The sequence below is a fragment of the Lissotriton helveticus genome, chromosome 3_1 (genome assembly GCF_964261635.1).
Source record: "Lissotriton helveticus chromosome 3_1, aLisHel1.1, whole genome shotgun sequence".
Taxonomy (NCBI): domain Eukaryota; kingdom Metazoa; phylum Chordata; class Amphibia; order Caudata; family Salamandridae; genus Lissotriton; species Lissotriton helveticus.
This window is the reverse complement of record NC_136061.1, coordinates 701741125-701754857: the sequence shown is the minus strand read 5'-3', so window position 1 is coordinate 701754857 and position 13733 is coordinate 701741125. Positions and strand designations below refer to the sequence as shown.

The 13733-nt window shown below is 44.2% G+C and overlaps 1 protein-coding gene across 5 annotated transcripts in view; it reads right to left on the bottom strand.

The window, feature by feature from the left end:
- The window catches only part of ELP4 (elongator acetyltransferase complex subunit 4), a 1619784-nt gene that overhangs the window by 63940 nt on the left and 1542111 nt on the right, over positions 1-13733 (bottom strand). The gene's annotated exons all lie outside the window — the stretch shown is intronic.

Below are 13733 nucleotides of genomic sequence, written 5' to 3'. Positions count from 1 at the left end.
ATAAGGTCACAGACAGCTAGCATGGCTTCCTAGGCAAGAGAAAGATTAAATTAGGCCAGCTAAAGGCAGTCTTTGATAACTTGAAAACACTGTGTGCTGCTAGCAGACAAATCCTCACCACAGCAAAAGCAGACTATTACACGAGTCAGACATAGCTACCAAGAAAAGCAGGGCATTCTTCAAAGTCAGCTCACAACATAGGAAGAATAATACATCTTAACGGAGATGACAAACTTATTTTTATATCGACTTTATTCATTTGCTGTCATAGATCAGAAGGTAATCAAGGCAAGAAACTTTCGCTGTGGGTTTCTCATGCACTGAGAAGTTACAAAACTAGTCAAAGAGGTGTGTATACATATGCACTGGGTAAAGACTGCAGCCGGAGCTCTCCTCGTGGCATGCCGGCCGTTGAATAACCAAACCTTGGGACTTTTCTCTCTACGCTGGGCCCTGATTGAAACTATGGCTCAAGCATGTGTTGTGCCTTAGAATTCTCTTTTGAGTTTGGGCCTTTGCTTTTCTTCACGTTTCATGGTTTTTGTCATTCGGTCTCGAGAATTAAAGAGTCTTGAAACAAACTTGGCAAGTAGAACGATATTAAGACGGATCCTCGCTCGAAACAACAAGTGTGCATGCCCACCTTTTGCAGACGTCGAGGCAGTCATAGGCAATATTATGATCTAAAGACTGCAGTGAATTTAAACCTGAAGATCACCTTGCAATCGTGTGAAAAAAACGGGTTCAGGTAGACCAGGCATTTGCACGATTTAGCTGTAGAACCCATTAAAGAAATTGGTAATGGCTTAAGAAGTGTAGCGTTCCCGATTCTTCAGGCATCTAGTGTACGTATGTTTTGCCTTTTTGGTCGTTTACTGCCTTTTTTCTCCATAAATTGTAATCAGTTTTGCATAAAACAATGCGATTGGAAAAGGCAGCAATTGTGCACCCATATTCTTTCTTCAGAAACTCGTTGATTTTAAGGAAAGTGAGCTGACTGTCGGTAGGACATTTGACATGACACGATGGCAAAACCACAACGGTTTAATTCCAAAAATCACCTATTTAACAATACATTTAAGAATGTCTACCCTTGAGGTATAAGCCTTCTTAATGGATATAATAAAGAAAAAAAAAGTGATGAAAAATCGATTTACCCCTATGAGGGACTTTATCATTCAGGAAAAAAGGGGCACCCGCTGAACTGCGGTGCAAAAACGCGCATACAGTTGTTCCTTTCCTCCCCTGTATAATGGGACCTTGAATGAAGTCCCCCCTTCAGCCACTTGACTCCTCGGTGAACAGCCCTCGTGTTGACTGGCGGAAGTGGCTCATTGAGGCCGCGAGGACGCCAAGTGGCACTCGGGAGCCCTCCACGCTCGAACAGACGCACCGGTCAAAAGAGTAACTACTGGGTTTGCTGTCCCCCCACTTCAGCGGAAACCATTAGCAGCCACCACAATGGCGGCAGCCATTTCACCCGGCGCTGCACTTGCCAGAATCAGGAGCCCACTTTTGAACATATTTGTTTACCCCTTGACACATTTCAATGGAGCTAAAGCACAGGCTCAAGTTAGAACAAGTATGGCTTCTTTCTCATTTGTGCATTTTTGGTCACCGGGGCTCCCTACTTCGGTTACAGATTGAATTTGCGGGTGTGTTTGAGAAGTAAGTAATGTTTATTATGGAGATGCCGTTCAATAAAACATTTAATCATCATGCATTTCTACTAAAAACAATGATCAAACATGCATTATAGGCATTTGAGATCTACCGACAGGCAGGCTGAGAAGTCGTGATGTATGAAATAGCAAATAGTAGGAGTTCATAAACAAACTGTGCAAACCAATCAGAGAATCGTGTACTAAATAAAGGGCTGGTGCAATTACTAGGTTTCATTAACGCTAAAGAATTGTTCATTTTCTTACGAATCGAATAGAGGGATTAAAAGAATACACAAGTGCTAACAACCAAGTTTTGCAAAATTGGGCAGTTCTTTCGGGGGACTAGCCAGAGGGAAACCGCTATTACGTTTAGAATAGGGTTGGACAATAACTCATCTAGTATCAAGCTACAGTGTCAATATGCAAGTTAGAAACTAGGAGGAATTCATGAATCAACTACAAGGGCCATCCGGATAAACCTGTGCACGCTAAAGGGCTAGTGCAAAAGATATGGTTCACACATAATATACAATTATTCATCATTCTTAAAAATCAGATTAAAGAGTTAAAAGGGTCAAAAAAGGGCACACCTAACGCTGGTAGGTACTTTGTGCAAAGTTAGGCAATTCTTTCCACGGGGCTAGCGGAAATAGAGAGAGAGAGCGAGCTGCAATGCTTAATATAATCTGACGTAATAACCAGTCGAACAACTCGTCGAAACTTAACATTGCTGCCCTTTTCTTTCCAGAACAACCCCACTGTGATTAGATGTCTGCCTAAGGTAGCCACAGAGCTTCGTGGTGTCCACTGATGCCTCGCTGATTACACAGTTGGCGAATCCATTTACTTCTGAGCTTGATGTAGGTAGAACAAAAAACACTTCACCTACTCAAAATACCAACTTTTCAAGAATCGCGTGTTATCAGATCACTACTGAGCAACCTTTCGGAGTTTCTCCTGATGCAGACGGGGAATAAGGTGTGCACACGTTCTTTGCGACCGTTATTGGTGCACGTTATCCCCGAGTGTGCTGTGTTTCGGCTGAACAAACTCTTTACAGGACTTACAAAGAGAAGTTTTGCGAAGTTAGAAACCTAGGATCGTACCTAAGCAATGATTTGAAATTTGCGCAAATGCTATTTGAGCAGCCTTTCAAAATGACCACAGCACTCGGGGTCCCCTGTGGAAGCGACTCGACTGGCTCGACTCGACTAGCTCTTCACTGTGTCTCCTCCGTGGAGTAAGTGACTATATTAAGTTCGAAAGCTGCTGTTTTCAATTTCAGACATTTCCCAAAACAACTCTACTCAAACTACTGTTTGTGAAGGGAGATTTGGCTGGGCCAGGCGGCTCAGCGAGCTCATGAAACCACCGAAGGACTTCCAGTTTGACTTCATAATCAGCTTCGAACTCCGGCGGTGGCTCTCAATTTATCAGCCTTTCAAGTAGATAACCCCTGGTACCACTGGGTAACAAGGAACGTCTGCTGTCCAGCTCCAGGACGCCTCAGGAGGGTGTGTGTAGTGTTATGGCAATATAACCTTTCCCATGGTCCACCATTTTCTCTAGCATTGACCGTTAACAGCATGTATATACTGATGCAGTGCATTAAGTTACAGATGTTTGGTAAACAGTATGTCTACACGGATGCAGTGCATGACGTTACAGATGTTTTGTAAACAGTATGTATACACGGATGCAGTGCACGAAGTTACAGATGTTTGGTAAACAGTATGTATACACTGATGCAGTGCATGAAGTTACAGATGTTTGGTAAACAGTATGTCTACACGGATGCAGTGCATGACGTTACAGATGTTTGGTAAACAGTATGTATACATGGAAGCAGTGCACTAAGTTACAGATGTTTGGTAAACAGTATGTATACACTGATGCAGTGCATGAAGTTACAGATGTTTGGTAAACAGTATGTCTACACGGATGCAGTGCATGACGTTACAGATGTTTGGTAAACAGTATGTATACACGGAAGCAGTGCACTAAGTTACAGATGTTTGGTAAACAGTATGTATACGCGGATGCAGTGCACAAAGTTACAGATGTTTGGTAAACAGCATGTATATACTGATGCAGTGCATTAAGTTACAGATGTTTGGTTAACAGTATGTATACACGGAGGCAGTGCACAAAGTTACAGATGTTTGGTAAACAGTATGTATACACTGATGCAGTGCATAAAGTTACAGATGTTTGGTAAACAGTATGTATACACGGATGAAGTGCACGAAGTTACAGATGTTTGGTAAACAGTATGTATACACGGATGCAGTGCACGAAGTTACAGATGTTTGGTAAACAGTATGTATACACTGATGCAGTGCATGACGTTGCAGATGTTTGGTTTACACTATGTATACACTGATGCAGTGCATGACGTTGCAGATGTTTGGTTAACACTATGTATACACTGATGCAGTGCACGACGTTGCAGATATTTGGTTAACACTATGTATACACTGATTCAGTGCATGAAGTTACAGATGTTTGGTTAACACTATGTATACACTGATGCAGTGCATGAAGTTACAGATGTTTGGTGAACACTATGTATACACTGATTCAGTGCATGAAGTTACAGATGTTTGGTTAACAGCATGTATACACTAAAGCAGGGCATGAAGTTACAAATATTTCTTAAATGAAAACTTAAATGGCCTACTGGAGTGGCGCAACAAGATAACTTGGTTATAATCAGAGCCACCGGAATTATGCGGCACAGTAGGACAATATTATGCAGCTGGGCAGTGTAAATTAAGTGAAAAGAAAAAGGTAAATTATGCGGAGCAATGTGGCACATTTTCCGGCAGTATTACCTAGTTTGTCCTTTTTGCACAGGTTAACGCTGTCTGGAGAAAGCTTTCACTGCAGTATAACTAGCAAATATACTAATTGGCATTCACATAGGGTGACAACATGTTTAGCAACAGTGCTAGCAACTTCTGATTCATTTGAACTTCAAGTAATATGCTTTATTAAAATCTGCAAATTATGCATCAGGTGATGAATTATGTGGAAGGTGTAGAAATTCGTAATTATGGGGAAAACAGCCAGGCCTCAGATCCACATAATTCTGTGGCTCTGGTTATAGTAACAAGCATTGACAAAGCCAACTGGTCTCGCCTATGCAAGAGTTATTGGCTTTGCCAGTGTGTTTTAGCGATGTTGTACACCAGGGTGGCAGCTGTTCAGCAAAGTTAGTGGCATTCAGGAGAGAGGAGTACAGTGACAGAGTAGTGAGGCGAAGAGTGGAGTAGAGTGTTGTGGAGTGTCATGGACTGGAGAGGAGTGGCCTAGAGTGTACAGTGGCATAGAGTGGAGTTGAGTATCTGAGTGGAGTAAAGTGTCAGAGTGGAGGGATATAGTGTTGAGGGGCATACAGTAAAGTGTTGTAGAGTTGAGTAAAATGTTGTGGAGTGGAGAAAAATGTTGTGGAGTGGTGCAGAGTGGAGTGGTGTAGTGTGGACTTGAGTAAAGTATCAGAGCGGTGGGGCATAGCACAGAGTGGACTAAAGTGGCATGGAGTGTCGTAGGGTGGCATAGATTGGCATTGATTGGAGTGGTGTATAATGTGAGAGTGGAGGGGGGTAGAGTGGAAGGAGGTGTAGAGTGGAGGGGCACATAGTTGAAGGGCAAAGAGAGGAGTAAAGTGTCATGGAGTGGTGTAGATTGGACTGGAGTAAAGTGTCAAAGTGGCATGGAGTGTTGAAGAGTGTCAGTGTCGCAGAGCGGAGTGAAGTAGATTGGAGTACAGTGGCCTACAGTGAAGTGGCATAGAGTAGAGTGGGGTTGAGTAGAGTGGCATCGGTTTGAGTGGAGTATGTATGGTGTGTTAGCACGCCACCATTACAGACAACACATTTTCTATTTAAATGACCATTATATTTGCACATACAATTTAATGATAAAACTATACAATACGCAACAGTAATGTGTGGAAATGGTATCCCCTAGTGTACTGATTTGTTTTGATCATATTAAAATATCTGTTTCCACCACACTCCCGAATTACAAAAAAAGTGCTTCTTCATTTATGTAATTCTGCTCTATTCAGAAATATTTGCACAGTTCATTAACAGACATTTAAATTTTGTTCGAGATTGTCACATAAATCCTCTCACTTTGAAGTCAGTGAAAGAAAAGTAATTTGACCTCTTTTTTTTGAATGCGCAGCAAATGTGACAAGATAATAACAAAAGCTTTGTTTACAGAAGGTGAAGGCCTGTGGAAGAATACAAGGAGCAATGATGAACAAGCTCTTCTCCACGTGAGAAACGATAGCATGCTGGACATCCTAAAACAAATAAATCCAGTAAATAGAAAGACAGAAAATGTGAATTACAAACCACAAAGCCAATGGTAAGCATTGGGTAGAATTAATTCCTTTGGAAACTTTTCGAATGCCCACAAGAAATCTTTTTGGGCTTCAACCAAACTAACAAGCACTGGCAAAGGCAGTAGGTTTGACGTTCTGTACAACGTGTTGTTTTGACCAATGCTCGTTTATGCTCTGAGGCTTGACTGCAGACAAGAGCGCCTAAAAAATGGATTAATCAAAAACATACGGCAATGCTTTGTTTTGTATAGCGTTCCCTATTCAGACACTTTTATCAGCGCTTACTCCCCAGTGCTACGGGGCTGATCACAGACTCTAAAACAATCCCTCATGCATTATTATGAAGGCAGAAGGACCCACCCAAATCAGCCAAATGAAAACTGTCAGACTGTCATTTATGTGAGGAGGAATAACACTGTTTCAAGCCCAGCCGCGGCCCGTGGAGGGAGTTACGGTGGGGCAGGAAGGCGGGGCGGGGGAGGGGCAGGGTGGGAGGTGCTAAAAACTGGAGTATGGATAATTGGAGGTAAGTAAACAATTTAATAAATAAAACGAATTTCGTAGCGCGCCCTGCATCGCAAAATGTGAGGCAGTGCGCGCTACGAAATTTGTTTTATTAATTAAATTGTTTACTTACCTCCAATTATCCATACTCCGGTTTTTAGCACCCCTCACCCTGCCCCTCCCCCGCCCCGCCTTCCTGCCCCACTGTAACTCACTCCACGGGCCGCGGCTGTTCAAGTCAACGGATGAAGGTTCCAGAGCAAATGGTTACAGGAGGCTGACCCAAAGCCCCTTAAAGTAAGTGTAATATACAATATGTTTGCTTTAAATGCACGAGTAATATATGCATCAATGTAAATAAACAAGCTACAGGTGTAATGAAAGAAAAAGATCTGTCAGCACAAGATCTAAAAACTCTAATTCATATTTTTATGCTATTGCAAACACCTGGACCATGAGCAGATATTAGTTATGGCTTGAATTGACCAAACACGGTGATCATATACAAACAGTGAATCTGTGCCTGCACTCTGATAAACCAGATGGATTATCAAGGGTAGTTCATTTTTTAGACACAGCAAAGAAAAAGATTGACCGAGGAAAGGTAAGTGAAGGTTCAGAAATACACCGTACTACTTTTTACATATTGTTAACCTAGTCAAATTACATTTGTAGACATCCTATGTGTGTACCTGTTCTAGTAATTTGTAAGATATTGTTAGGATTTTAATTCATTACAACTATAAACATTATTCACTCATTACAGGTGAGTGGGTGTAATTATGAATTACCAGCAGGACAGCCACCATGACATTGACTCCGCCTTTGGTCAGAACTAAATAGTGCTTGAAAAACAATGGCCGTTGTGGTCACTGTTTGCAAGAGAAGACTGAACTAGACTTTCTTTAGCACAGTACAAAGATTTTATCACTCGAGCAAAACCTTGTGTAGATCCCAATTGCTGGCCTACCAGTAATTCGCAAGGTGTTATGATTTTCCTACGTTTAAGCCCGGGTGTGGTTTTTCACACAAACTGTCAATATATTCTTGTGTTGCTAATTGGGAGAGGTAAGGTAAATGTGCAGTTTTCTGGAAAGTTGACTTCAAAACTGTTTTTACCTCGATACTTTGACACTGAACGAACGTTAGCAATCTATTTTCTCCCAAAAACTTTGAATGGGTGAATGAGAAGACCCATATGGGCAAAGTGCCTCGGCTTGAAGGCATATTTGGCTCAGACCAGGTATGCATCACTTTCATGGCTCAATATTAGGCACACTTTTAAATGTAACATATTCGCTTCATATATACATTATACCCTACAAGTAATGTTGTTTATTTGAAGACTGCAGTAATTACATCCATGTTCCAATTTCAAAGACGTTTATTCTCTACATATGGTTCTCCTCTCTACCTCTAAATCAATTCAGTGTCTTTCTATATAGGGTTGCATCGTGTCCCTCTCCGCGCGAAACTAAGCCTCTCCAACCCCAAAAAGCTCCTCTGCATAATAATAAAATGCATGAAGGTATTACATAGAATTGCATTCCATTTTGCAACTCAATAAATGCTGATGTCACTCTTTCAGTGGAGTGACCAGGCATCTTGGATTTACCGGGAAATCTCCAGTGTTCCACCCCTTGACCCGGCAAACCCGTAAATGTAATTAATAACCTGGTTTTGAGGTTAGAATGACCATCTCACTGTATATAATTTTGAGCACTGATTCCACTCCTGAACTTTTTGCATTTACATCTTTGATTTCGTGTGTAATAGTCTAAATGCTTAATGGAAGCACAACAAGGGTACCTGTCAATAGACCGAAATTATGCACGAGACTCACAATTTTATGAAGCAAAAAACGGGTTTATTTTAGCTGTGTCCCACCTGAAATTGCCTAAGCTTCAAAAAAGTCAATGGGGTAAATGCATTCCGCAATTTTTTTTCAAAATCTACTTTCAGTTTTTTTTTCTGTTTGCATGTATGAACAAGACTTCAACACCCAGAAGGCATTTCCAAACACAGAGGGAAATAAACATTCCCTATACCCGATACAAAATTAGTTAGCAGCCCTTTTCAGGGAACAATTTAGTTAACATCAATGACACTGCACGTATTCCGTTTACTGTCTGTATTTTCACTGCTGGTGAGTGCTGTTAATTAAACAGCGAGTGGCTTGCAGGTTTCCGCCTCCATCTCTGGTCAGCATTCAGTGAAATCCCAGCAAACCAGAAAGTAGTTGGACCAAATGTTGAGTCCCAAATGTTGTTTCTGTAGTTGAAAAGCGAGTTAAATATTTAACAAAAGACTGAAAACCCAAGTCTAGATAAAACACAAGAGTAAAAAGACAAGGAACCGTTTGCAACACAGGAAAGGAAAAATAAATTTAAATGTAAACTGAAACCAAGGCTTGCCTGCAAAATCCAGTGAACGTGTACAACTCCGACCAAGCTCGCTTCTCATACAGGAAATAAATAAAATGAGGGAGGATCAAAAAATTGGAGTAGGTGAGAAATAATACCTCAATCACGTCGGGAGCAGCAGACGGGCACAGAACTCATTTAAATAATCTGTGCTTGGTGCCTGCTCCAAAGAAGTGACCGGAAATAACGTTACGTCTGCACTGGCCAATTAAGGAGGCTGTAAAGAAGACTGTCGAAAAGCCAACAAATGGTAAGCCATGGATGGGCTCCAAGCCCTTTTCTGTATACAACATTGTCTTGCAAGCAAGATGAATGCGCTAGCGCATGCACTCGCAGTCTCGACCCTAAAAATGCCAGTGCTCTTGCCCCAAGAGTATGTAGCAAATAGTGGGCAGGCCGTGGGAGTAAATCATATCCCATAAGTGCAGGTGGGGCATCACCAGTCTGGGAGTGAGCGGACATTCAGCTTAAGGCTAATGAATTTCTGTTGCATATGAGAGTCTCAAGGGCCCCTCACCACATTCTGCAGTAAGGCCCCTACATTGTGCTAAGCCACTGGTGCAGGAGAAACATACTTCTGGAGACTTCAAAGTGTGAACATTGATTCAACATAGTGTGACTATAAATAACTGAATGTACATATAAAGTAAATTGTACAAGAATCTGAAGTATTATATTGCTATTATCTGCTTCCAAAATGGAATTCCATCACGCTGGGTCTTGCTGAATTGTATTGGCTCCCTATTCAGCATGGAATCACTTTCAAAGTTCTCTGCTTTACGCATAAGATATTTGATGAGAGGGGTCCAAGCTACCTCTTTCCTTTGATTCAATCCTATATTCCCTCCGACACCTGAGATCCAGTGAAACAGCTTGGGCAGCGGTGCGTAGAGTGCGTCTAGGGGGCTGCTCTTTCAGACTACGGCCTGCCAAGCTGTGGAATTCTATGCCACTGAACCCGAGACTCGAACCTTCAGAGGCGCGATTCCGGAAAGGCCTTAAGACCATGGTCTTAAAGCATAGTTAGCTGACTGAGCCGAACTTGGCTGTTTTTTTGACTGTCCGAACACTATCAAGTGCTAGTGCTTAGCGCGGTGACACTCCTTGGAGTAACCAGGGGCTCTATAAATAAATAAATACATAAAAAATTGCAAAAGAGTACACAGATAGTCGCGGTACACACACAAGCATTTACCCCAGGAGCTGAAACAGTCAACTACTACAGTCAAAGCGACATGAGATTACTGAGAGGCATTGGGAAAGCCGACACAACCAGAGCACCACAAAACTTGGGATGAGTCAGCAAACTCACTGCCGGAAATACATTCCAGAGTAAGAAACTCAATACCTTCCAAACCAACACAGATCCGACAAAGCAAACCTCTCACAATTAGTGGTTAACTCATGTTGACACCGCTCTTCATTGGAATGTACCAACTACCTCTGTGCACCCAACGCTGAAAACCGAGAGGTGTAATAAAAATGTGTAATGCAAGATTGGACTGTCCACACCTTTTAATACACAACATCATTGAAACAGGGCTATCCCGGAAATGAAGTGTTGAGTTACGCTACAGAGAACCACATATGGCATGAAGCAGCTGCCAAAAACTCTCTTGTTTCAACAACAAACATTGTTGAGGTTCATTTAAACGATGAATGGCTTATCTACATGCGCCAATGGTGCTCCATTTCTCAGCAGGGTTTAAATGAGTTAAATGTGAGTTAAAACAAGGTAGCAATAAAAAAATGGACACAAAGCCCTCAATCCTTGTAGCATGACAAACAGCAGAATGTATACACCATAGGACATACTGAAATCCCTAGTAATCGAACTGAGATTAAATGATGCACAGAAACTATGACGCAAATTTAAGCTCACTGTAAACAGGGTCTCTGATGTACAAGAACTTGTTTTGCCGTCAACAGTAGATGAACACCAAAAAAGCAGCCACACGTGGAAATTACCCCACCACTTGAAGGAAACCAGAAGCGAAATGTATGCATGTACGCATATGCGTAGTGCATGCAACTCAGGGGTAATTGCACAGTTGGCTATTCCAGAAAAGTGAGCATGACATGGAAAGGAAAATTGCAAATTGAAAGCGTGCACAACCAAAGGAGAAAATCCCAAGCGTGTTCCTTAGTAGTAATGCAAGCCCGGAATTTTACAGGGAAAAATGTGAGGAATGTAAAGTGGCTTCTTTCAGTGAGAATATTTCTAAATGGGGACAATTATACAGTGCAATTTTTTTTATTAGTGCATCCTAAATACAGTTATTTAGATGTGGCTTCAATGCACTTTTAATTGCCACCAGGGCTTATGTAAAGAACAAACATAATAATACATAGGGAGGGGCTTTGGGTTAGCGCCCTCGTCAGACATTGATTGATTCAGCCCAGCCCATTCTGCCACTTGCTGTACAAAAGGAACATTCATAATTTGCATCAGCCCATATTAGAATTTTCTCTTCACTGTTATGCTATTGACCATGAGGTGTTTTAGTTAGAACCTCCACGAATTAGCGAGTTTGCAAATATATCACATAATCATCACTTTTGTAATTCATCACAAAACTCAGAGAAATATTTTTTTCTTAAAAAACTGTGACAAACACACCTTTTATTGACTCTACACTGCTGCTTGGTCAGTAAAAGGAGGCTGAGCAGCAGACAGAGAGAGGTGTTTACTTTCTTTCTCTCCACTGAGGGCTGTTATATCATCACAATAGCCTGATAGGGCCATCCGCTTGGAGGCTCCGACCATGCCAACAGAGATGGAAGGAAGAAGAAATTGCCCAAGACCAAGCCTCCATTGACAGCTACTTCAGTCTCCCTCGATGGCCACTGCCACAAGTTTCCCAATCCCCTCCCACCACTAGCTTCCAATGGCCCCAGCTGCACCCTCTGACCCCTTAAGTTTCCCACTCCCCTGCCACCATTAGCTTCCAATGGCCCCAGCTGCATCCTCTGACCCCTTAAGTTTCCCACTCCCCTGCCAACACTAGCGTCCAATGGCCCAGCTGCATCCTCTGACCCCTTAAGTTTCCCACTCCCCCGCCGCCACTAGCTTCCAATGGCCCCAGCTGCACCCTCTGACCCCTTAAGTTTCCCACTCCCCTGCCACCACTAGCTTCCAATGGCCCCAGCTGCACCCTCTGACCCCTTAAGTTTCCCACTCCCCTGCCACCACTAGCTTCCAATGGCCCCAGCTGCACCCTCTGACCCCTTAAGTTTCCCACTCCCCTGCCACCACTAGCTTCCAATGGCCCAGCTGCATCCTCTGACCCCTTAAGTTTCGCACTCCCCTGCCGCCACTAGCTTCCAATGGCCCCAGCTGCACCATCTGACCCCTTAAGTTTCCCACTCCCCCGCCGCCACTAGCTTCCAATGGCCCCAGCTGCACCATCTGACCCCTTAAGTTTCCCACTCCCCTGCCACCACTAGCTTCCAATGGCCCCAGCTGCACCATCTGACCCCTTAAGTTTCCCACCACTAGCTTCCAATGGCCCCAGCTGCATCCTCTGACCCCTTAAGTTTCCCACTCCCCCGCCACCACTAGCTTCCAATGGCCCCAGCTGCATCCTCTGACCCCTTAAGTTTCCCACTCCCCCGCCACCACTAGCTTCCAATGGCTCAGCTACACCCTCTGACCCCTTAAGTTTCCCACTCCCCTGCCACCACTAGCTTTCAATGGCCCCAGCTGCACCCTCTGACCCCTTAAGTTTCCCACTCCCCTGCCACCACTAGCTTCCAACGACGCCAGCTGCACCCTCTGACCCCTTAAGGTTCCCACTCCCCTGCCACCACTAGCTTCCAATGGCCCCAGCTGCACCATCTGACCCCTTAAGTTTCCCACTCCCCTGCCACCACTAGCTTCCAACGACCCCAGCTGCACCCTCTGACCCCTTAAGTTTCCCACTCCGCTGACACCACTAGCTTCCAACGACCCCAGCTGCACCCTCTGACCCCTTAAGTTTCCCACTCCCCCGCCACCACTAGCTTCCAATGACCCCAGCTGCACCCTCTGACCACTTAAGTTTCCCACTCCCCTGCCGCCACTAGCTTCCAATGGCCCAGCTGCATCCTGTGACCCCTTAAGTTTCCCACTCCCCTGCCACCACTAGGTTCCAATGGCCCCAGCTGCATCCTCTGACCCCTTAAGTTTCCCACTCCCCTGCCACCACTAGCTTCCAATGGCCCAGCTGCATCCTCTGACCCCTTAAGTTTCCCACTCCCCTGCCACCACTAGCTTCCAATGGCCCAGCTGCACCCTCTGACCCCTTAAGTTTCCCACTCCCCTGCCACCACTAGCTTCCAATGGCCCCAGCTGCACCCTCTGACCCCTTAAGTTTCCCACTCCCCTGCCACCACTAGCTTCCAATGGCCCCAGCTGCATCCTCTGACCCCTTAAGTTTCCCACTCCCCCGCCATCACTAGCTTCCAATGGTCCCAGCTGCACCCTCTGACCCCTTAAGTTTGCCACTCCCCTGCCACCACTAGCTTCCAATGGCCCCAGCTGCACCATCTGACCCCTTAAGTTTCCCACTCCCCTGCAACCACTAGCTTCCAATGGCCCCAGCTGCATCCTCTGACCCCTTAAGTTTCCCACTCCCCCGCCGCCACTAGCTTCCAATGGCCCCAGCTGCACCCTCTGACCCCTTAAGTTTCCCACTCCCCTGCCACCACTAGCTTCCAATGGCCCCAGCTGCACCATCTGACCCCTTAAGTTTCCCACTCCCCTGCAACCACTAGCTTCCAATGGCCCCAGCTGCATCCTCTGACCCC